Source organism: Drosophila elegans, unplaced genomic scaffold, assembly GCF_018152505.1.
Source record: "Drosophila elegans isolate 14027-0461.03 unplaced genomic scaffold, ASM1815250v1 contig_520, whole genome shotgun sequence".
NCBI classification, from domain to species: Eukaryota; Metazoa; Arthropoda; class Insecta; order Diptera; family Drosophilidae; genus Drosophila; species Drosophila elegans.
In genome coordinates this window covers 415,187-427,742 of record NW_024545903.1, presented here as the reverse complement: position 1 = coordinate 427,742, position 12,556 = coordinate 415,187, and positions in this window count along the sequence as shown.

Genomic DNA, 12,556 nt, shown 5'->3' with positions numbered 1-12,556 from the left:
TTTTAATTTAATCTCTTGGACTCGGTTTTGTTAAATGGTCCCAATCATTATAAAAGTGAATTTTTTAAGTCGAATGTTTATTTTTCGTCACAAAATCTGATCAAACATTTTTTTATGTTAAAAGTGCGGTCGTCACGACATTTTTAGCCCGTTAAGACGGTTTTTGTTTGATTTATTAGAGAAACAAAAACTTAATTAATGTAAATGTTATACAAATTCAGTTGACTGAATTCATTATAGCTCACACTTATTTAACCAAGTCATTTGAATCTGGATAAGCTCCTAAAATCGATTTTCACTTAGAACTGGACTTTAAGGTCAAGCACACCCCCAAGTTGATTTCAAGTTGAATCAAAATACAAAATATGATGGGGGCATAAATCATGGCGCTTGCAGAAAACTGCGGCTGATGATGATGATGGATGTCAGTCAGCGAATAAAAGAAGTAATTTTGTGTAAAAATACCCGCACTACCGCCTTTTCAGTTGGCCGGACGTTCCGCATAAAGTTCTGGGTGTGGGCGGTGGGCGTGCCCCGAAGCCGTTACAACTGTTAATGACATTTACGAATGTTTGTGAGCAACCAAAACTTGGTAGCTCCCATCCGTTCCCTCTTCCCCCCACACACACATAATGCCAATATAATGACGAAGTCTGGGCTTGCACCTCCAAAAGGACAACCCTCCTGAATGTGCACAGAGAGAAAACCACTCATTATGCGAATTATACGGATTTGTTTTTTATTTAACAAGTAAGTTTAAATTAATATGATTTTTTGATGATTTATTTAAATAATTTTAAACTATGTTGCTGCTAAATTAAATTAAAATTAAACCACATTTTTCCATTAGCAAGTTAAATATTTGTTTTATCTTGGAGGGCATTTTGTCGAAAGTTATTTAATATAATTAAGATTATTTTAAAGAATTTTTTAAGTAAATTTAAGAGAATATTAAAAAAAAGGTCGTTAACAAATTTTTCTCTGTGTAAAATGCCACAGAAAAATGACGCGGAAACTGTCAAAAAAGAAAGCAAATGGCTGGTGAAAAAAATCATGGAAAACGGCTAGAAAAACCACAGCGTCGACATTTGCGGTTTGGTATACAAATGACCGACCGCCGCCGACTGCCCCGCCCACTTAACGAAAATTATACAATAATGGCGTCAACATTAGCAAATTGTGCGCTTGTCGCAGTTCCCATTTTGGACATTTTCCAAGCCCCACCCACGATATTTCTTCCTTCGCTCTCCTTTAATGAGCGTTTAAATTGGCGGATCCTGGCTGTTGCCTCGCCGTTTTGATTGATTGCTCGGTGTTTTTTTTTCTTCTTTTTTGTGAAAATGCATAAATGATTTATTCAAGAATGCGAATTAAATGCTTGCATTGTAGTTGGAAGCAATAATAAAGAATGAATTCAATTTCAATAAATTTAATGATGAAATAACATAAAAGAAAGTTTTAATAAGAGCCTTGCCAATTAGCCGAAATTATTGGTTTGGGTGCAACAGAAACTTCAACATTTCTTAAACGTTTTGCTTTAATTGACTTTAAATTTTCAGTAAACATTGTTACAATACAACATTTATATATTAACACATTATACAGTAGTAATTGGTGAATTTACATACATTCATGACTTTGTCTTATAAATAATTCAGGCCTACTCAACACATTATTTTGGACTGAAAATTAAATTATTAAAATAGTGTCGATTTTAAAATTCATTGAATGGCAAGTTTGCAGCATTTTTGCTATTGTCTTTACAAAAAAATAAAACCGATTAACTTTTTATGATTTAAAATAATAATTAACAAGATAAGAAGCAAACTTCGGCAAGCCGAAGCTTATATACCCTTGCAGCTATTGGAATAATTTAATATTCTTGAAAACATTAAAATTTCGATTATATACATATAAGTTTGAAAATATTGAAGCTTTGATGATTTTCAGCTCAATTATTCGATCGTTCCTATGGCAGCTATATGATATAGTTTTTCGATTTGAATAAAATTAAAAGCGTAAATCTGAACTATCAAATTACAAATTACAATGTCCAAAAAAATTTAAAAAAAAATTCAAAAATATAAAAGTTACATTTTTTTAAATTTATATTTATTTTAATATTCCGATTGTTCCCATGGAAAAGTTTTATGCAGGCATTTTTCTTCATTATAAAAATAAACAATAGAAAACTATTTCTATGTTAAAGAAAAGTAGATTTCTATATCTGTAAAATGTATCTAAACTCAAAGACGCTTTTAATCATTTGAGAAGAGGCAAGTGTATTTATTTTCTAAAAGCAAGGGACCTATAAATATAGAAAATTAGGAGACAGCATAGAAAAAACACTTTAAATTTAAGAAATTTAAAACAAGGGTATAATATTTATTAATGGACTTTTTTGTTGTTTATTTTCTTTAAAGTTTCCATGAAATCTACAAAAAAGAAACTAAGTTCGTTTCGAAGCTCAGCCAAACAAAATGGGAAAAGTAATGGAATGAAAAACTTTACGGCGGTATAAACAAACATACTCGTGCTTGCATATATGTAGTATTCATAAATCACGCCTTTTGTCAGCATCAGATAACGTTTGGCATAAATTTAGTTTTAATTGACTTAATGCTTGTACTTTTATCAAATAATTAATTACAGAGCAAAGTGTGGGCAACACCCAGCCACTTGACAAGCCACTTTAAGATCAGGTAACACTTTGGCTAGGTCAAGAAAAGGAAATGCTCCTGTAGAGGCGTCTCTCTATGTGTTTTTCTTTATTTTAATAGTACAACTTACTTGACAGTGGGCGTTTACAGTCTCTGCAGTTAGTTTGTCAACCAGTTTGCTGGTGGTGTTTGCTTTGCGTGGGTGTAACCCCCCTTTTTCATTCAATTATCTAGCCTTCTATACATTTTCTTGGCAGCAGCCTGCAGTGCACTGCATTTTGTTGGTTTGTAATTGCCCCATGTCAACAAGTAAGATCGATATCGCTGCCACAATTTCAGTTCTGACATTTTTGCTTTTGTCGTTGGTCGAGCAATAAAATTGTTATTGATTGTAATTAGGTTTGTAATGGGGTTATTTATGTGTGTCAGCCGTTGTTTATGTAGTGCATTGTAAGTGCTGACTTCGGGCAAAAATCGTGATTGATTGATGGCTACTAGTAATTGGTTGAAAATTGAAAATAACTTTTTGCAGCAATTTAAATCAATTTTCCCTAGGACAGTGACAGCGATCGAAGTGCTCTTACTTTTACTTAATTAAATATTGCAATTGACGTAAAATGTTGTTAAAATGTATATATTTTTCTTGAAATTTTATACAGTTATAGATATGTTCCTTTTTTTTATTATTTTAAATAACAAAATTTTAATATTTTGATTTATTAAATGGTTATTTTAGCTATATTAAATTAAATTCATTACCAGGAAATTGAAATTAAAAGAATGCCTGTTAAGAACTTCCATCTATTTTAAATAACCAAAAGGGACATAATTAATTCAAGGAACGAGTCGCCCAAGTATCACTGACCAATACTTTTCAAGCAATTTGCGCAAGGACCTTGAAAAAGGCACTTGAAAAGTTCGTTGGGCCAACAATGGGACAATTGAAAATAAGACAGGACACGTTTGGTGCCGATCCTTTTGTTCGCTGGTGTCACATTCATCTTCATCAGTCTAAAGTTTGCATTTAAATTGGTAATTAAGACAAAATGAAAGCGAAAGCGGCAAGAAAAATGCGAAGCGAAATAAGCACAAACACAAAGGCGCCAAACAAGATGACATTGAGAAGTAAAACATAACGAAAAGAGGAAACAATCAACTACCAGAATGATAAGAAATGTGTGGCACAGGAAGTAAAATGCGCCACGGGGCAGGATATCAGTTCAAAGTGCGAAATTGGTTGTCAGAGCTGGAGGAAATCAACTGCACTGCACCAACGGAATGTTAAGAATTCACATTTTAAAATTGGGAACGTAAAAGAACATATAAAGAAATATTTGCTATTACAAAAAAATAATACTTTGGGGCTTCTTTGTCTGACTTGAATAAAAGAGAATTCTATTTTAGTGTAAATAATTAAAATTGTTGAAATATCTGTCTTCCGATATTTATTTAATTTCAATTTAACATTCACATGGACAAATAATAACATTTAAACAAATTGTCTAAAAAAATACAGTCGATTACAATGGCCGTCAGCTCGTCAATATACACAACTTAAACAAAAAAAATCGTTGAACAAATTGTACCTATTGTTTATCTAAAGATTATCATTACTAATTTGTATTTTAAGATTCTTCTTAAAGCCACTTAAAATTTAAAACATTTTTAAAAAGTTTTAAGACTTGATAAGGTTAAATCCTTCAAGTGTAAATCTGTCAAATCTCGGCGAACGTAATAATTGCGTTGCTTTTCCTAACTGCATTGCTGATACTTCTCCCACGTTATCATTTCATTAAATCGAAAAAAGAAATAAAAAAAAACAAAAACAATAAAATAGAAAATGGGGAGATAGTGGCAGCACGCCAACGCGCACGTCCTTCCATCGAACGTTGCCAATTGAATGTAAATAAGCGACTGACAGACAAAATGGCCGGGAATGAATGGAAAAATTCGGAGGAGGAAAATTCGTTGGGAAGAAGCTGAATCGTGTTGAGCAGGTCATCAAGGACAATCACCAAACTGACGACTAAGTTGACAAAAAGGCGAATAAAGCCATCGGACAGGTGACAAGCAATTTGTTAACCAATTTTGCGAATAAAGTGGAGAAAGAAAGAGAATACCATTATTTAAACAAAATTAAGCAAATTAAGATATATTTGGACTAAAATTCGTGATTTCGAATTTTATTTAAGGTAAGACATGCCTATTTACAATATATATTACATTTTAATAAAAACTATACATAAATCATTTCGTTTTTAAATAATTTGTCACAATAGCCTTATATAAAAATAATTAAATTGAGCATGGCTTTTACTCTGCGTTGATTTATTATCCTACTTTATAAATGTTTAATAATTATATGATACGAACAAAACTAAAAGTTAAGTTTTCTTCTCTTTGTGATTAGATTAAGAGCTTAATCGAAATAATTTCGACCAAAATGAGAGTATTTAAGTAAATTTGATAACCCCACTGCTGGGTTAAAAAAGATTTGGACCAACAAATGATTTCATCTAAATTAAGTTCCAAACTGAATTTTAATCAACAGTCCACAAACCGAAAATCGAGTTCGGCTCCAAATTAAGTTTGCTTCTCCGCCCGACAGAAAGCCAATTTCTGCAATTCCGGCAACAACAATTAGTGCAATATCTTGGCCGGAACCAGGACGAAAAACCGAGAGCCATTACCTGCTCGACTTGGCCATAAACGTAACGTGCGAGTTGGGATGAGTGAAAAGAATATGCCCAGGCAAAACAAACTTAATTGTCTGCACAGTTTTATTTACTCCTCCGTCGGACAGGACTAACCATGTCCTTGCCACAGACAGATCCTGTTAGAGAATAGAAGATGGGGTGATAGGGTCTGCGTCTGCTTGTAATTACTGTGCTACGAGTCCTGCGAGTCCTTCGCCTGCTGCACCCACTTAACGAACATGGCCAAGACTGCCCAAACAATAGGCCTCCACTGTCCACTGCTGTCTCTGAACTCTGAGATGCATTCAGAGAAATGTGTGAAAGTGAAAACATTATTAATTTGTCATTCATAAATTTAAAAAAAAAATAACCAAAAAAACGCAATTTACTTAAAATTTACATTTACATTAAACATTCACATTTACTTAAAAATTTTAATTTTTATAAAGAGACTCTAACAATATCGTTCTTGATTTAAAAAGGGTTCACACATATTGTGCACGGAAATATTTTACTAAAATATAATCAATTTTAAACTTGAAGTGTTTTCATTTTTATGATAACATGACAATAGTACATAGTTTACTGTTTTCAAAAAATAAATTTTGTTGTATTATTTTAATCAAAATGCTCGTGAAAATATCAACAAGATTTAAAATAAATTTAGACAAGGCTCGAGATAAAAATGAAACAAAAACTTAAACTTTTTGGTAAAACATAAAAAAATAAAAGAAATTGTCATCTAAATAAAATCCCTAATTGCACTATTTCATAGCAATTTTTTTAAAATTTTTCTTTACGGACTGTTTTAAGATTTGTTTTAAAGGAGTTATTGGCGAATGAATGGGTGTTTCATACAAAAATTGTTAAAAGAAATGTTTGGTATAAAATAGAATTTGATTGAAAATAAATATAATAGTTTCGAAAACATAAATACTTTACCCATAAGTTTTGAAATAACAGGAATTCGCCATAGACGTTCTTTAAAACAATAAAACAAAAATCAAATTTATAATTTTTAACTGGCCCACCTATTTTTGATGAATTTGTTATAAAAATAAAAGATTTTTTTACCTTTTTTTTCAGTGCACTGGGTATGGCTTCAGCATGCACGGCTCGTTGCCCGGATAAGTGATGCAGATCCCGCTCCTTCCCGCTTTCGGTCTTGTTTAATGCTAACACAATAAACTTGACCGAAAGGCTGTTGTCGATGCTGCTGCAGCTGAGAGATGTGAGAATCCGGGAGATTCGAGGCGGGCGGAGAATTCCTCTATGGTTGGCCAGGCACTGGGAACAAGTCTGTGGCCATGTTGTAGGTGTTGCCATCGTATTTGCATCCAGTAAACGACCGACCTCCCCCTTCTCATTCTCCTTCTCCTCCGCTGCTGCTGCCAATAACTCAATCAGTGGCGCACTGCAGTTGCTGGCCACCATTCATCATCGCCAGACAAAATATTAATCGCTCCTGCCCTTGCACTTACACGTGGCCAAATTGGATTCGAACGCGATTATGTCACACGGAGCAGCGCAAGGTTACAATTTATAATTGTCAAGCGAGTGCGAGATATGCGGATGCAGCGATACATGGGATACGGAGTCCAGACAAATGGTATATGGTGCGGTCCATGGAGCAAATTTGCACTATCCCCGGTGATTTATGACTTTAGGAAATTGACTTGTGATATATGTATGATTCACAATGCAGAGAAGACCTTGAAAAGGTGCAACAAAATCAATAAGATGCAAGCTTTAAAAGTGTTGCCAGCAGCAGCAAGCCTACTATTATTAGAGAGTTTATGGAAATCAAATTATATATACAAAGTTATATATTCAATGTTGCATGGGGATAGAAGATGTTGTTCTTTAAGTTTTGGCATTAATAACAAAACGTTCAATTTAAAATCAAACATTTTAATTAAAACATGTACAATAGAGAAATTCTATAAACCACAATATTTCAAATTATATTGGGTTCAAGTGGGTTTTTTTTGCGATAAGTTATGTTTTTACAGCCTAAAAAAATTGGATTAAATTAAATTGGATAATTCATTTACATTTATATGCTCCAAGACCTTGAAAAATTTTAAAAAAATTACCCCTCCAGCGAGCGTAATTATTAAATCGATATTGTCATTGACCATGAGTAAAGTTCATGCACAATCGGGCAACTTTGGCCCAGAAAAGGCCCTCGAAAGCTTAAGTGGATTGACCGAGCGTCAAGTCCAAGTAACCACTCGATTCGAGGTCCTGTGAATGAAAGGCTGAAAGGCTTTTGAGAGCGAAACGGAAATTAAAATTAAATCAGGGCAAAAGTCAAGACTCAATGGGGTGTTCCGTTTCAATTATGACATTGCCATACCTAATCCAGGCTTTAATTAGGGCCAGATTACTTTAACAACAAGATCAGTAAGGAAAGGCTGGCATTTATAAGCCTTTGAGCCACCTCACCTTTTTAATGAGGCAAAAAGTTGTTGCCACATAACGATGCCATAATGGCCATTGTGTGGGACAGAAACAGCAAGAGCGAAATGAGGAGCAGGATGTGGAGTCGCGGTTTAAAGCGCCTGGTGCCTAACGCTTTTCACTCTTTACAATGGCCACGACAGCGGTCCAAAAGCTTTATTGTGTTTTTAATTAGAAAAACTTTTGCATCTCAACCTCACCTTGCCGCAATTGGTGGGCTCGAATTTGAGGCAGGCACACAGGCCGCAAAAACCCAAAACCGACAGAATGCAACAATTTCCGGAGGCCGAACTATTCTTTAGCTTAGCATAATATTTACCAGAAGTCAAAAGTGTTGAATATCGGGCCATGGCTGCTGCTCTACTGAAAAATGCGGAAGAAAATATTGGAAGAAAAACAAGCTGCCTAAAAGAGCCGCAACAATTCCGGATGCAGAAGGACTCAAGCTGAAAAAAGTATGCAACACTCGGCCACCGGAGCACAACAAAACCGCTTACCAGGTGTTGGTGCATGCCAGGAGCGAACGAGGGGCGAGGAGTGAGCGGGATTTCAGGACACAACCACAAGTTCTGGGCAGGTCTGCCATTTGGTCCTTGCACACTCACAGAAAATAGAAAGGTACACAAAATATATTAGGTTTTATTCAAACTGAATTACATATTTTTAATATCGGATTCATAACACGATGTTTTTGCACATTTTCGGGATTTTCATTATAAATATATAAATTATAAGAACAAGAAATTAAGCAAACATCGATCAGCCGAAGTTTATATACCCTTGCAGTTATTGCAAAAATGAAATAAAAATTATTAACATTTAAATTTCGTTTTATATGCGTATATGCTAAAAAAGTATTGATAATCGTTTTTCGTTTTAAATAAACTTAATAGCGTAAATCTGAACTATCACATTATTACTAATTACTAAAAGAATTTTTTAAAAAAATTCAATAATGGAGAAGTTGCAATTTTTTTTTAAATTATTTTTTTTGTGATATTTAAATTGTTTCCATGGGAGCTACACATATGATATTGTCGTCCGACTTTATTGAAATTTACACTGTAATTGTGAAATATTTAACCCTCTGCAAGGGTATTAAAAGTTGTATTTTTCTTTCAAGCAAAAGATTTTTTGTTGAACTTTTTGTTTTTAAAACGTTTGCTAAAAACTATTTTTTCAAGAAAAAAAAACATTTATTTGTTAAAAGTTATATTCTAGATGATCTAAAAATCCTGAGCATGAGCTTAAATAAAAAATGTTTTTTCGAACTTATCAAAACAACTCCTCAAAAGATGTTTTTGATCTTAAAGATTTCTTCTATTCTATTCTATTATATTCAATTGTATTCTAGAAGATCTAAAAATTAGAAAATAATGTCGCCTCATTTAAATTTAAACTTTTTTATATATCTAGTAACTTTTAAAATCATTTTTGATAATATGTTATTGCAAAAAAGTAAATAATGCTTGAACAACAAATCTCCTTAATAATAAATTCGGTAGGAATAGCTCACAACCTTAAAGTATAGTAGGCTATACATTTAAGTGTATTCTCCTTTTGAATTTAAGGTACATATAAGTTAAAATTATTTGTTACATTTTTTCACAGCGCATCATCAGAAGAAGGAGAAAAAATAAAGGGAGCTGGGATCGGGGAGCCATATGCGAAATTGTTTTATAGCTGGCCGGGAACGGTCAGTGCGGAGCGTTGAGTTTGTTTATGGCCACAGCCGGCTTGGCCATGAACGGATGTTGCCTTTAACTTGTATATCCTTTTCTCCTGCCAGTCCTTCCCTGCATTCCCTGCCTGCCCTTTTCATTCACTGGCTATCTGTGCGAGGAAAGTTCCTGAGCATTCGGTTTCATGTTGAAGCGTTTAACAAAGCGCCGTAAATTGCATCAGGCGTGCAACCACAAGCTTTCCCCTTTTGCCCCGTGTGTAAGCTGTTTTGGTATTTTATTCAGCTTTTCGTTGAGTTTCTTATTCCCAGTTCGGAGCCCTATGCGGTTCAGGTAAACATTTATTGCCCCGAAAAAACAATTTAAGCTTTAGAGTTAGGGGATAGTAGGCTTTTAGCCGGGTCAAATATTAGATTATTGGCTTGTGGTAAATGGTCTTCAATGCTTTTGGATTCGAAGCTAATGGCATGTGGTTGGTCTTCGACAGATGACAACTACAATTTATTGAGCTCAAAACCGAACTGAAATGCAAATTCAATCAGCTCCCTTGGCAGAGTGCAATTAAAACGTTTGCTGAATTTTCATTCGGTCCCCTGGGCACTCCAAACTCCAACAATTATGAGTGGTTGTAATCAAAGCTCCAGCTGCGCATACAATTGCCATGTTGCCAATGTTTATTGAAGTCCGCGAATGGCCAAACACATGGCAGGGAGTGACGTCCCGGGAGGATTCCTAACGCCCAGCCACGCCCATTTCGCGACCAGGACAGAGTCCAAATTTCCGCGACGGTGGCAAGTGCAGCAAGGCGTTGCTTTTTTAATAGAGTCATAACTTGCTGCCAACTAATGGGCTTGCAACCAAAACACGCTGCACTGGAAAAAAATTAGAAGAGACAAGAATTCTACGGGTTTGAATTAGAAGTTTATGACTTTTTAAAACACTTTAAGGGGAAGCCCAAATATTTATTTTAATTAGTTTAGAAACAGTTTAACGTCTAAGTTCAAAGTTTTATCTTTTAGTTACTCCTGGTAAATACATGGTATAATATCGTAAAATTTCTAAATCGTGTTAATAAAAATTCTAATTTTATAAAAACTTATATAAGTACATTTAAAAATCTATTACCAGTACTAATGTTCTATTTATATAAGCTAATTAATTTGATAGAAAGGAAATTCACCAACATATTGCCAAAAGCTCAGGTATTTGGTGTTCTTTTTTATTAAGCCAAATTCCGTTTTTCTCTTCCAGGTCTTTTAAGGGAGCAGGATTGTTTGCAACTTCAAAAAAGTAATAATAAATAATAATAATAATATTTTTACAGGAAATAACAGGTTGATTTTTTATGTAAAAATGGTACCTCCGACATTAAAACCGCGTCAAAAATTCAAAATCGCATATTTTTCAATTTAGTTTCATTCATCCGCACAATAAACTAATATATTAAATAAATCAACAACAGGCATTTACCGTGTTAAAAATTTGAAATTCGCAAAAATATGTTTTTTTTCAGCCTCGGAAACCATTCTGCCCCCTCAACAACATTTTTTATTTAAGCTCGAAAGAAATGTTCCCAGAACTAGCTAAGATTTTTTTCTCTGTGCACTGTGGCCAGCCGTTGGTTAGCCATAACATAGACCCCTCGAGTTTTAATCCACCGCGTTTTTTTCTCGTGCCGCCTGGTGACTCGACTTTGGTTACAATTCAATTTGCAGTGGTCGCTCTTTCTTGGCCACAATTTTTTTTTGGGCCAGACGCGCTGGGCACTTTAAAAATTTGTTCCCGTACCTGAGCAGTGCCGTAAATGTGTGGAAATTGTTGGGTGTTATGCCTCGTAGGTATGACCGCCAGTTGAGCAGCGGGCGGTCCTCCGCCATCTGCAACATCATACCCGTTTTTCTCCCAGCCATTTCCCATCTTCTCCGTCGAGTGTGTGGCATTTGGCCAACAAATCTCTCGCTTTCCCTGGCGGCGCTCGCTGTCGTTTTATTGTCTTGCCATAATGTTGACGTTGGACTTGTTCTAGATGGTGGGTTGCTGGATGATGGCTCCTTCTTGGCCGTTTGGGGGGATGGGGATGGTGATGGGGATAGTGGCTATGTGGTCCTCATAATTGTCTTGCGCAAATGGTCGTGTAAAATTTTAATTGCTTTTTAGTGCAAACTCTTGGAAAATTTGTAGTTCCCAAAGAGGCCAAGACCGGGTCTAAAAGCTCTAGTATTCCACTCACCCACTTCCTCATTCATGTGAAGGGTCAACTTTTGTGTGGGCTGATTAGGAAATGTTTATGAAACATTGTTTGGAGCTTAAAAGGGTCAGGAAGTACTAAGTGCATAGGAGGAATTAGTTTAGGGCTTAATCTGTTTAACAGATAAAGTCCAAACAAAAATGGGGAAAAGTAATTATTTTAATGTAGTTTGTATTCAAAAATATATAATATTAATTTAATGATTTTTAAGTAAAAGAACCGATTCCTCACATTTTTATTACAGATTCAAACCGTTTTATTTCCGATTAATGGCTTTGAATTTAAGGACTTTGAACCATTGTTCAAAATGCTCAAGCCAAAGCTCAAGCTCAAGATTTGAAAAACCAAACAGAAGCAACAGCCACATCTTAACCGAAATCAGCAGACAACTCATTAAAATCTAAAGTAATTTTCCACACCATATCACCATGCGTGACACATATATCAAAAATTTATGTGCGAAACGTCAGAAAGTTTAAACACGGCCACCATAAAAACAATTTGAATACATTTTTGATTACATTTATGGAGGCGGTGCGAGAAGGAAACCAAGTCAAGCTGAAAACAACTTTCGAACAACACTTGACATGGAAATTTTTGTGTGCGTATACGTATGCTCCGTTCCCCGCTTTTCATGCAAAAACATGCAGGACCCCAAAAAACCCCAGGCTCTAACCCCAAGTCCTGTGACGAGGGCAAATGTTATGGGATGTATGCGAGTCCAAATATTTGTACTTTTCCTTGTCTGTGCCAAACTAAACCGAACCGAAATTTACAATTTCATAACTTTAAGTGTCCCTCATCATT